Below are 11084 nucleotides of genomic sequence, written 5' to 3' on the forward strand. Positions count from 1 at the left end.
GTATTGAGCCATGATGGTGCCACTGAACTCCAGCCTGGGTGACAAAGCAAGACCCTGTCTCAAAAAGTAAATATTTCTGATGGATCTGAGAGTTTTTCTGTCCCATCTTCTGCATGCACTTTATTCAAGTGTAACTTGCCTTCTAGTTTCTAATTTATTTATGTTTTTATCGAATTTATAAGCTGCATTGAACTTATCTCTTAGCTATACATTGACTGGGTCTTCTATCTCTATCATCTAACCCAAAGCGTAGATCAATCGGTGGTCAAAATTCTTGCTTCTATTATGATAGCTGTTAGTTGCAGACAATGGAATCCACTAAAGCTAATTTAAGAAAAAAGACACTACATGGTATTAGAGCTTCTGGGAGGATCGGGAAACCAGGATGGGATACTATACATCTGGATACAACATGTCCAGGGGATATGGATAACTCACTTTTTAAGACATACTGTTAAAGGTCTCAGATTTTACCCTACTTGCAACCTAACAACCCAACCTTTTTGCAATGTGTGTGTGCCCACTACAAAAACCAAGACCTGTGGGTCAGAGACAAGGGAATATATTAATAATAGCAAAAGCAGAACAATATCTTTTGCCAGTTCCAAAAGCTACAAGGGAGATGCAATGAGGGACAAACTGTGCCTGCACATTCAGTGGGTACATTTCAAGAGAGGAACCCCAAAATTAGGAAACTATGATGTTATATATAAGGCTTCAGATGACCAGCCCATTTCCCCTCTCTTCTTTTTTGCCCAGAGATAGAGATTTATCTCTAGATCTCAAGTCTATTTGCTATTCAAATATCCTTGAAAAGATAGTCCAAGATGTTCAGAAATGCCAGACCCATGGAAAATACCTTGGGCTTATTCTAGCAGTAATCCCACTGCCTGCAACTCAGCATCCATGATGTGGGAGACTAGATACCAGAATCTCTGACTCAGCTTTTCCAGAAGACCCGGTCTTCCCTATACATTCATTACCTTTATTCTATAATTCACCGAAGTTTCCTGTAGCCACGTTTGCTTAGCAGAACATAGGTCACAGATGAAACCCTTACTTCAGGGAATCTGGGAATTCTAATTTTAGCTTCCTAGCCTATATCACAGAAAAGCATACTAGAGGGTGTTAAAATGAGTACTGAGTTAGGCAATGTTAACAGCTTTTAAGGATCACTCTGTGGCTATGTAACATACATACATACGTACATATTAATCCTTTTTCTCATACTTGAGTATCCTAACAACAACAATTGCAAAAAGTCCTCTTACCTAATATAACGCAAAGATTTATCTTCTCAATGAAAATGTGGCAGTGGTGGGGGCAACTAAAAATGGAATGCTGTTACAAAGGAACTCTACTTAACAATAGCAATGTAACTGAAGAGGTTAGGGAGGAAAAATACTAGCCTTGGTAATTTTAGCTTTGGAAAATAGGATTTTGAATTTATATTGAAAGGCCAAAGACAAAAGGAACTAGATATAAGTATTGTACTGTAGTTGGTAAATTTATTTCTTACTGATGTATACATTAGCAATTTTTAAAAAAAACTTTATTTTAGGTTCAGGGGCACATGTGAAAGTTTGTTACACAAGGTAAACTTGTGTCACAGGAGCTTGCTGAATAGATTATTTCATCACCCAGGTATTAAGCCCAGTACCCAATAATTATCTTTTCCCCCTCCTCCTACCCTCCACCCTCAAGAAAACCTCAGTTTCTGTTGTTTCCTTCTTTGTGCTTATGAGTGTGCTACGCATTTAGGTCCCACTTACAAGTGAGAACGTGTGGTATTTGTTTATCTGTTCCTGCTTTAGTTGGCTAAGGATAACATCCTCCAGCTCCATCCAGGCTCCCACAAGATACACAATCTTGTTGTTTTTTTTATGGCTGCATAATATTTCATGATGTATATATACCACATTTTCTTTATCCAATTTGTCATTGATGGGCATTTAGGTTGATTCCATGTCTTTGCTATTGTGAATAGTGCTGCAGTGAACATTCACCTGCACGTGTGCTGTATCCATTTTTTTTTTCTTTTGAGACAGGGTGTCACTCTGTTGCTCAGGCTGGAGTGCAGTGGCGCAATCATGGCTCACTGCAGTGGATCAGGTGATCCTCCCATCTCAGCTTCCCCGGTAGCTAGAACCACAGGCATGCACCACTACACCTGGCTAATTTTTGTGTTTTTGGTAGAGATGGGGTTTGGCCATGTTGCCCAGGCTGGTCTCAAAATGCTAGGATTATAGCTTTGAGCCGCTGCACCTGGCCACATGCGTCTTTATGTAGAATGATTTCTATTCCTCTGGGTATATACCCAGTCATAGGATTGCTGGGTTAAATGGTAGTTCTGCATTTAGCTCTCTGAGGAATAGCCATACCGTTTTCCACATTGGTTGAACTAATTACACTTCATTAATAGTATATAAGTGTTCCCTTTTCTCTGCAATCTCACCAGCATCTGTTATTTTCTGACATTTTAATAATAGCCATTCTGACTGGTATGAGATGGTATCTCATTCTGGTTTTAATTTGCATTTCTCTGACAACCAGTGATATTGAGATTTTTTTTCATATGTTTATTGGCCACATGTATGTGTGCTTTAGAAAAGTGTCTGTTGATGTCCTTTGCCCACTTTTTGATGGGGTTGTTTGCTTTTTCTCTTGTAAATTTGTTTAAGTCCTTATAGATGCTGGATATTAGACCTTTGTCAGATGCCTAGTTTGCAAATATTTTCTCCCATTCTGTGGGTTGTCTATTTACTCTGTCAATAGTTTCCTTTGCTGTGCAGAAGCTCTTAAGTTTAATTAGATCACACTTGTCGACTTTTCCTTTTGTTGTCTTTGTCATGAAATCTTTGCCCATTCCAATGTCCAGGATGGTGTTGCCTAGGTGTCTTTTAGGGTTTTTTTGTTTTTTGTTTTTAAATAATTTTTTGTTTTACATTTACGTCTAATCCATTTTGAGTTAATTTTTGTATATGGTGTAAGGAAGGGGTCCAGTTTCAATCTTCTGCGTATGGCTAGCTAGTTATCCCAGCACCTTTTACTGAATAGGGAGTCTTTTGCCCTTTGTTTTTGTCAGCATTGTTGAAGATCAACTGGTCATAGGCATGCATAATTTCTGGGCGCTCTATTCTGTTCCATTGGTCTATGTGCCTGTTTTTGTACAGTACAATGCTGTTTGGTTACGATAGTCCTATACTACAGTTTAAAGTTGGGTGATGCCTCTATCTTTGTTCTTTTTGTTTAGGATTGCCTTGGCTATTTGGGCTCTGTTTTGGTTCCATATGAATTTTAAAATCGTTTTTTATAGTTCTGTGAAGAATGTCACTGGTAGTTTGACAGGAATAGCATTGAATCTGTAAATTGCCTTGGGCAATATGGCCATTTTAATGATACTGATTCTTTCTATCCACGAGCATGGGACATTATTCCATTTGTTTGTGTAAGACGGTTGCCTCGCCGGGAGCTTGGACACGCCCATCCCTCTCCACTCCTGAAAATTATGTCACCAGAATCTGCACTCAGCATCTAGCCCGCCACACCCACCTCTGCACTCAACACTAAACTCTGCACTCAGCATCTAGCCCGCCGTTGGAAATCCCCTCTGCACTCAGCACCAGGATCTGCATTCGACACTAAACTCTGCACTCGGCATCTAGCCAGCCATTGGAAAACCCTGGCAAAATTTAAAAGAAGCCCAGCCAAAACCTGCCCAATAGCACATTGTCCCGTCCAGCCCACTCACTGGAAATCCCGCCTACCTGCCTATAGCAGCTTGCCACGTCCACGTCCTGTTTCTCCATAGCCAATCAGAGCACCTTCCCTCCCTATATAACCCCACACCTGAGAGGAGTCAAGCATGACTTCTCTGGCCTCCTTTCCCTGGACCATAGAACCTTGCCTGGGAGCCGAATAAACTGGCGTCTAATTGTTCTCATGCAGGTCTCAGTCTCCTCATTTTAAACTCGGCAATAAACCTTACAGAGAATAAACATTACAAGTGGTGCCGAAACCCGGGAGGAGTTGTAAGACCCCTCTTGGTGGAAACTGACTCCTTAATCTGAAGCCAGACCAGGGAACTGCTCCACCACAAGGTAAGACTTCTGTTGCCCACAGCCTCTCTCACCGCCTGCCTCGTGGACTCTCTGCTCATAATCGCGGCCACGTCAAGGACTCCTTCTCGTTTCTTGCTGTGGGCCTGGGGCCTCGGCCTCGTCCCGAGGACCTCAGCATAGAGGAGATGTCCCTACACTCTTGTCCTCTCCCTGTGAGGGGTTTCTCAGGGTCAGGATTCTGAGGGAGACGTCCCCACCTTCCTGAACCCTCTCATATTCTCCAGTGTTCAGAAGTGCAGTCCAGGACGCCTTCTGAACATCTCCGCAGTAGCGGCCGAGGTTTGGGTATTCAGAAGCCCCGTTTGCAGACCTGGGCCCTGCCTAACAGCAGGACCAAATCCCCCAGCTTACAGCAGTAAAATGTTTATCTCAAATCAGCCTTTCGGCACATAAGCTCTCATTAACTAAGTAACTGTACTTTCGGTTTCTCTTCCTGATCCCGAGTGAGTGAGTGAGTGAGTGGGTTTATGTGTAGTCACACGGCCTGACGGCTAGGGGCTTGTGTGGGCCTCAACCCGTGGTTCCACAGGGACGTCATAAAGCATAACGGTGATTCACCTCAGGAAATTGAGGGTGACCAGGCCCGGGGGTTATATGGGTACACCTTAGCCAAGACACCCTGAAACATCCCTTCGGGAATGTGGCTAGGAAGGCATCAGACTAGTCTCCCATCTTGGGGGCACCCACCCTTTGTCCGTCAATCCTATATGTGGTTTTGTCTCGGATAGCCCTAGCCCTGTCTCTTTTTATTTTCTTTCTCATCATAATCATTGTAGCCTGTAAGTTCTCTAGCCACCCTCCCCCGGAAAAGGAGTATCCCCCCCCGGAAAGGAGTACTTCAGCCTGTGTTGGGTATAATACCTTTCCGTATTCCTTTCTTACCCCTAACTACCTCACAAGTAGGTGAACCATGGGCAATCAGAAGTCTCGCCCAGACTCTAAATTGCCATTAGGGTGTCTAGTCCAAAATCTACCCAAACTTGGCCTTTCCATTAAAAAGAAGAGGCTGCTTTTCCTCTCTACCGTGGCTTGGTCAGAGTATCCCCTAGACAACCAGTCTAGGTGGCCTCCAGAGGGCATACTCGACTTTAATGTCCTGACAGACTTAGACAACTTCTGCCAAAAGAACAGTAAATGGTCTGAGGTCCCCTACGTGCAGGCTTTCTGGTACCTTCGCTCCCACCCCACCCTCTTCTTCTCCTGCACCACTGCCCAGGTTCTACTGGCCAAGGAAATTTCCTCATCACCCTCTGCTCCTCCACCCTCCTCTTCCTCCTTTTCTGACCCCGACCCGCCCGAAGAACTCTCCTTTCCATTCACCCGACCCACCGATCCCCCGCCTTATGCAAAACCTCAACCCCCTCCTGCTCCTCCTCTTCCTGATCCCAGCTTAGCCTCTCCTGTTAGTGATCACACCCGCTCGCGCTGTACTCTCAACAATAAGACTCCTCTCCTATGCCCCCTCCGTGAAGTAGCCGGAGCAGAAGGCACTGTCTGAGTGCACGTTCCCTTCTCCTCTCCAATCTATCAGCCATTGAAAAATGCCTAGGGTCATTCTCTACCAATCCTATGGCTTATACCAAAGAATTTTGTTACCTCACCCAGGTGTACGACCTGACCTGGCATGACACTTACGTAATCCTGTCCTCCACTCTTACTCCCGATGAGCGTGACCACATTCTTAGAGTGGCCTGAGCTCATGCTGATCAGGTACATCTCACAAACAATCAAATGCCAGTAGGCGCAGCGGCGGTCCCCGAGGCAGACCCTAATTGGGATTATCAAACCAGTCAAGATGGCCACCACCGCTGAGATCAAATGCTACAGTGCCTCTTAGTGGGCATGCAGAGCGCAGCTCAAAAAGTAGTTAATTATGACAAGTTAAGGGAAATAACTCAGGGTCCTGATGAAAACCCAGCTGCCTTCCTAGACCGATTAACTAATGCTATGATCCTCCATACCCAGCTAGATCCGGCCTCCTTAGCAGGGGCTACAGTCCTAGCCACCCACTTCATCTCCCAGTTGGCCGATGATATAAGGAGGAAACTTAAAAAAGCTGAGGAGGGCCCCCAAACTCCCATACAGGACCTGGTGAACATGGCGTTTAAAGTTTTCAATGGCCGAGAGGAAAAGGCTGAGGCCACCTGTCAGGCCCGTTTACAGCAAAAGGTAGGCCTCCAAACCCGAGCTCTTGTAGCAGCCCTGAGGCCAGCAGCCCACTGAATATTTGGTGGGGGGGTCCGTTGAAACCCTCCCAAAGTTCTTCAAAGGCCCCACCTGGGCCCTGTTTCAAATGCGGCCAGGAGGGACACTGGGCACAGCAGTGCCCCTGTCCTTGTCCACCTCCTGGACCCTGCCCAAGCTGCAAACAGACTGGACACTGGAAGGTTGACTGCCCGTTCCAGGCTGCAGGCTCACGCCCCACACCTCTATGTGGAGGGCAGGCCAGTCCGCAGGAAGCAGTCCCTCCGCTTGAACTCCTCAGCCTTCTGGACAACTGATGCAGCCCAGACTCGAGGACCCCCATCACCCTTGCCGAGCCCAGGGTAACGCTGCAGGTAGTGGATAAGTCCATTTCTTTTCTAATGGATACTGGGGCTACTTATTCTGTACTGCCTTCCTACTCAGGACCTAGCATACCTTCCCAGGTTTCACCCATGGGGATCGATGGAAAGCCCTCCTCTCCTAACCAAACTCGCCCCTTAGCCTGTGTCCTTGAGGGATATCCCTTCTCCCACTCCTTTCTGATCATACCCTCATGCCCAGTCCCCCTTTTAGGATGAGATATTCTCCAGACTGTAGGGGCCACCCTCCAATTCACTGGCCACCCACATTCAAGCCCATCCTCTGCCCATCTTCTACTGCTACTCCTAACTGGTATCACGCCCTGTCTTGACCCCTCGCCTCAACCCCCTATCCCTCCTAATGAAGTTAATCCCTTAGTATGGGATACCTCCAAGCCTGTGGTGGCCAGACATCACACACCAGTTAAAATACTTCTCAAAAACTCTACCCACTTTCCCTCAGGTCCTCAGTTTCCCATCTCAAAAACCCACCACCAGGGCCTAAAGTCTATCATCATCTGGCTTCTGGCCCAGGGACTCCTTATCCCCACCAGTTCCCCTTATAATACTCCTATCTTACTGGTACAAAAGCCGACCGGCAACTACCGCCTAGTTCAGGACCTGCGCCTCATCAACAAGGTGGTGGTACCCCTCCACCCAGTGGTCACCAATCCATATACCCTATTATCCAACATTCCCTCCACTACCTCTCATTTTACAGTTCTTGACCTCAAGGACACCTTCTTTACTATTCCCCTTCACCCAGAGTCTTACTTCCTTTTTGCCTTTACCTGGACCGATCCTGACACCAACCTGTCACAGCAGCTCACCTGGACAATCCTGCCCCAGGGATTTAGAGACAGCCCCCATATTTTTGGACAAGCCTTAGCAGCTGACCTCAGCTCCTGCTCCCTCCAACCAAGTCTCCTTCTCCAGTATGTGGATGACCTATTACTTTGTTGCCCCTCCCTCTCTCTGTCTCAACAGCACACTGCCACTCTCCTTAACTTTCTTGGATCCTGGGATACTGGGTATCCCCCGCTAAAGCACAGTTGTCAGTCACCTCAGTAATCTATTTAGGCATTTGCCTCACCCCCATAACTAAAAGCCTAACAACCGACCGCTGGCAGGTACTTCTTTTGCTGCAGCCTCTGGAGACTGCAGACCAGATTCTCTCCATCTTAGGATTTGTAGGATTCTTCCGTCATTGGGTACCTAACTTTGCCACTCTAGCTAAACCTCTGTATGTGGTGGCTAAGGACACACCCACACACCAACTCTCTCATCCTGGAGTTGTAAAACAAGGTTTCAAAACCCTATAAACTGCCCTGTCCACGGCACCTCCACTTCAACTGCCCAACCTTAACCATCCCTTCCACTTGTTTACTGACGAGAAACAAGGTATTGCAGTTGGAGTCCTAACCCAGCCCCTAGGCCCTGTGTATCGTCTTGTAGCATACTTATCAAAACAACTCGATCCCACAGTCAGGGATGGCAGCCTTGCCTGCGGGCCCTGGGAGTGTCAACAGAACTTACCAAGGAATCCCTCAAACTTACTTTAGGCCAGCCTATCTCGGTGTTCTCTCCTCATCGACTGACAGACCTTCTCTCTCACAAATCTCTCGCTCACCTAGGACCCTCTCGCCTACAGGAGTTTCATCTACTCTTTATTGAAAATCCTTCAGTTAGCCTACATCCCACTTCTCCACTCAACCCAGCCACTTTGTTTCCCCTTCCATCCCATTCTCCCTCCCCAGCCCATTCCTGCCCTGAACTAATGGATACATTTGCTAAACCTCGGGAGGGCCTGTCTGACCTTCCCCTATCTAACCCCGACCTTACCTTTTATGTAGATGGGAGTTCAATAGTGACAGCTGAGGGGCGGTGAAAAGCCGCCTATGCAGTGGTCACTGATTCAGCCACTCTTGAGGCATGTCGCCTCCCCGATGGAACCACCTTGCAAAAAGCAGAGCTCATTGCCTTAACCTGAGCTCTTACCCTAGCACGGAGAAAGCGGGCAAATATCTATACTGAATCAAAGTATGCTTTTCTTATTACCCACTGCCACGCTGCCCTCTGGAGAGAACGGGGATTCCTTACTACGAAAGGGTCCCCCGTAATGAATGCTAACCAAATCTCTAATCTCCTACAGGCCCTATCACTGCCCAAAGAAGTCACTGTCATCCACTGCCGAGGGCACCAAGCCCAGCAGGATGCTGTTTCCCCGGGCAATGCAAGGGCAGATGCAGCAGCAAAATCCTTAACCAGTACCAGGCTACACCCATTCCAATCCTGTTTCTCACCACAACCACGCTGCCGATTTACTCACCATCAGAGAAACAGGCCCTCATATTAAAAGGGGGAACCGAGTCTGATCAGGGTTGGATCTTCCTAAACAACAAAATTGCCCTTCCCTGGGAACAGGCCCCTAAAATTATTGCTGAAATCCACCAGTCCTTACATATAGGGCCTAAAGTGTTGCACCGTTTCGTGCAGCCCCTCTTTTTCTTGCCTGGTCTGCAACAGACGATTGAGCAAGTACACAAGGCATGCGTTACCTGCTCTAAGGTCTCATCTCAGGGAGGCTTAAGGCCACAGTTTCCTACCCACCAAATGCATGACCACCTGCCAGCCCAAGACTGGCAGATTGATTTCACCCATATGCCCACTCACAAAAAACTTCGCTACCTCCTAACCTTTGTAGATACCTTTTCTGGATGGATTGAAGCCTTTCCTACCTCCAAGGAAACCGTGGACACGGTGGCCTCCCTCTTAATTCAGGAAATTATCCCTCGTTTCGGCATGCCTGGAAACATCCAGTCAGACAACGGTCCAGCGTTTACAGCTCAGGTGGTCCAGCTGGTGGCCAAGTCTCTCAACATCTGGAAACTACACATACCCTACCACCCTCAGTTGTCGGGTAAGGTTGAACGGGCTCATGACATCCTCAAGAATCATCTGGCCAAACTCACCATAGAGGTAAAACTCTCTTGGCCCACACTCCTACCTCTTGCCCAGGTTCGAGACGCTCCACAGAGGCCAATGGGTCTCAGTCCCTTTGAGTTGCTGTACGGCAGGCCTTTTCTGGTTTCTCACAATCTCCTGGCACAGGCACCTCCTCTGGCTTCCTACCTTCCCTACCTCTCTCTCCTCCGCCACTTACTCAGGGAACACACGGACCATACTCTCCCCATGGTTCCAGGACCAGAGGACTCCCACCCGATTATACCTCTCCAGCCAGGTGACAGTGTCCTCCTCCGGGAACTCAAGCCAGGGTCTCTGCAGCCCAGGTGGTTGGGACCACACATTGTTATCCTAAACACCCCGACTGCCGCAAAACTTTTAGGCCACATCCCTTGGTACCATGTGTCCTGTCTCAAACTGGCTCCCAAAAATAATCAGTGGAAATCTGAACCCTTGGGCCCCACTCGCCTCCGCCTCAGCCGTAACCCCTAGCCGTCAACTTCTAACCCTTCAAATTCTCCTCCTAACAATCCTCCTGGTATCCTCTTTTAAAGCCAACTCCTACTATGTCTGGCGGTTCTACCTTCAGGAGTCCTGGACGGAAGTCCCCACCACTAAAACCCAATACCTTGCCCAAGCAGATTGCCAGCCCACAGGCTGCCAATCAGCCATAAAATTTGAATTCCCAAAATCCAAGTCCAATACCATCAAAAACTCCTGGAATAACCTTGGCCTCTGCTTTTTATATGACCAAACCAAAGACTCCTGTCATTCGAGAAACGATACCTATGGTGGATGCCCGTACACTTCTTTTGTTATACACACAACTTTCAGAACTGACACCACCCCATAAAGTAGAATGCTCTTTGCCAACGACCAAGGTAAAGTGTCCCTTATCATCCATGATCCCTGGGATGCCTGCTGGAAAAGGGGTACGGCAGGTAAAATATACACTAGGTTTACAGACAGCTGCCCCAGTGGTACCTGGCTAATATTCCGGTCCTATACTAGGATCCTACCCGTGGAAGTAGAACAACTCAATTCGTTAAGGAATTCCATCTTACAAAATGAGAGTTCTTTAACTAACCAACTTAACCCCTCAATCCAACCCAGGCCCTCAAACAAGGCCCCCCAGCCTTTCTCCTGGCTAACTCTAGTACAGCAAGGGGCTAACATGTTAAATTTAACTGGGGCCACATATTTCACCAACTGCTTTTTATGTGCCTTCCTTAACAAACCCCCCTTAGCCACAGTTCCCCTCCAGACCGGGTTCAACCTGTCACAATCTCCCACAGGGCCTGACACCATCTTAACAGGTATTCCCTTGTTCAATGTACATTCTCAAAATCTCTCTCTCTGCTATGGGACAGCCAGCAGCCCCAGCCTCAGGTGCAACACCACGGTAGAAGTAAAATCCTCCCTTTACGCACCTCCA

At 47.3% G+C, this 11084-nt stretch overlaps 1 long non-coding RNA gene across 1 annotated transcript; it reads left to right on the forward strand.

Annotated features, from left to right (window-relative positions):
* The first annotated feature begins 9736 nt into the window (after positions 1-9736).
* On the forward strand, positions 9737-10591 carry LOC116531116. The gene is made up of 2 exons (XR_004260279.1): positions 9737-9926; positions 10411-10591. It is a non-coding gene; the product is annotated as an uncharacterized LOC116531116 (long non-coding RNA).
* Positions 10592-11084: the final 493 nt, after the last annotated feature.

This window comes from Sapajus apella, unplaced genomic scaffold (assembly GCF_009761245.1).
Source record: "Sapajus apella isolate SASKATOON/1434 unplaced genomic scaffold, GSC_monkey_1.0 scaffold69, whole genome shotgun sequence".
Classification (NCBI taxonomy): domain Eukaryota; kingdom Metazoa; phylum Chordata; class Mammalia; order Primates; family Cebidae; genus Sapajus; species Sapajus apella.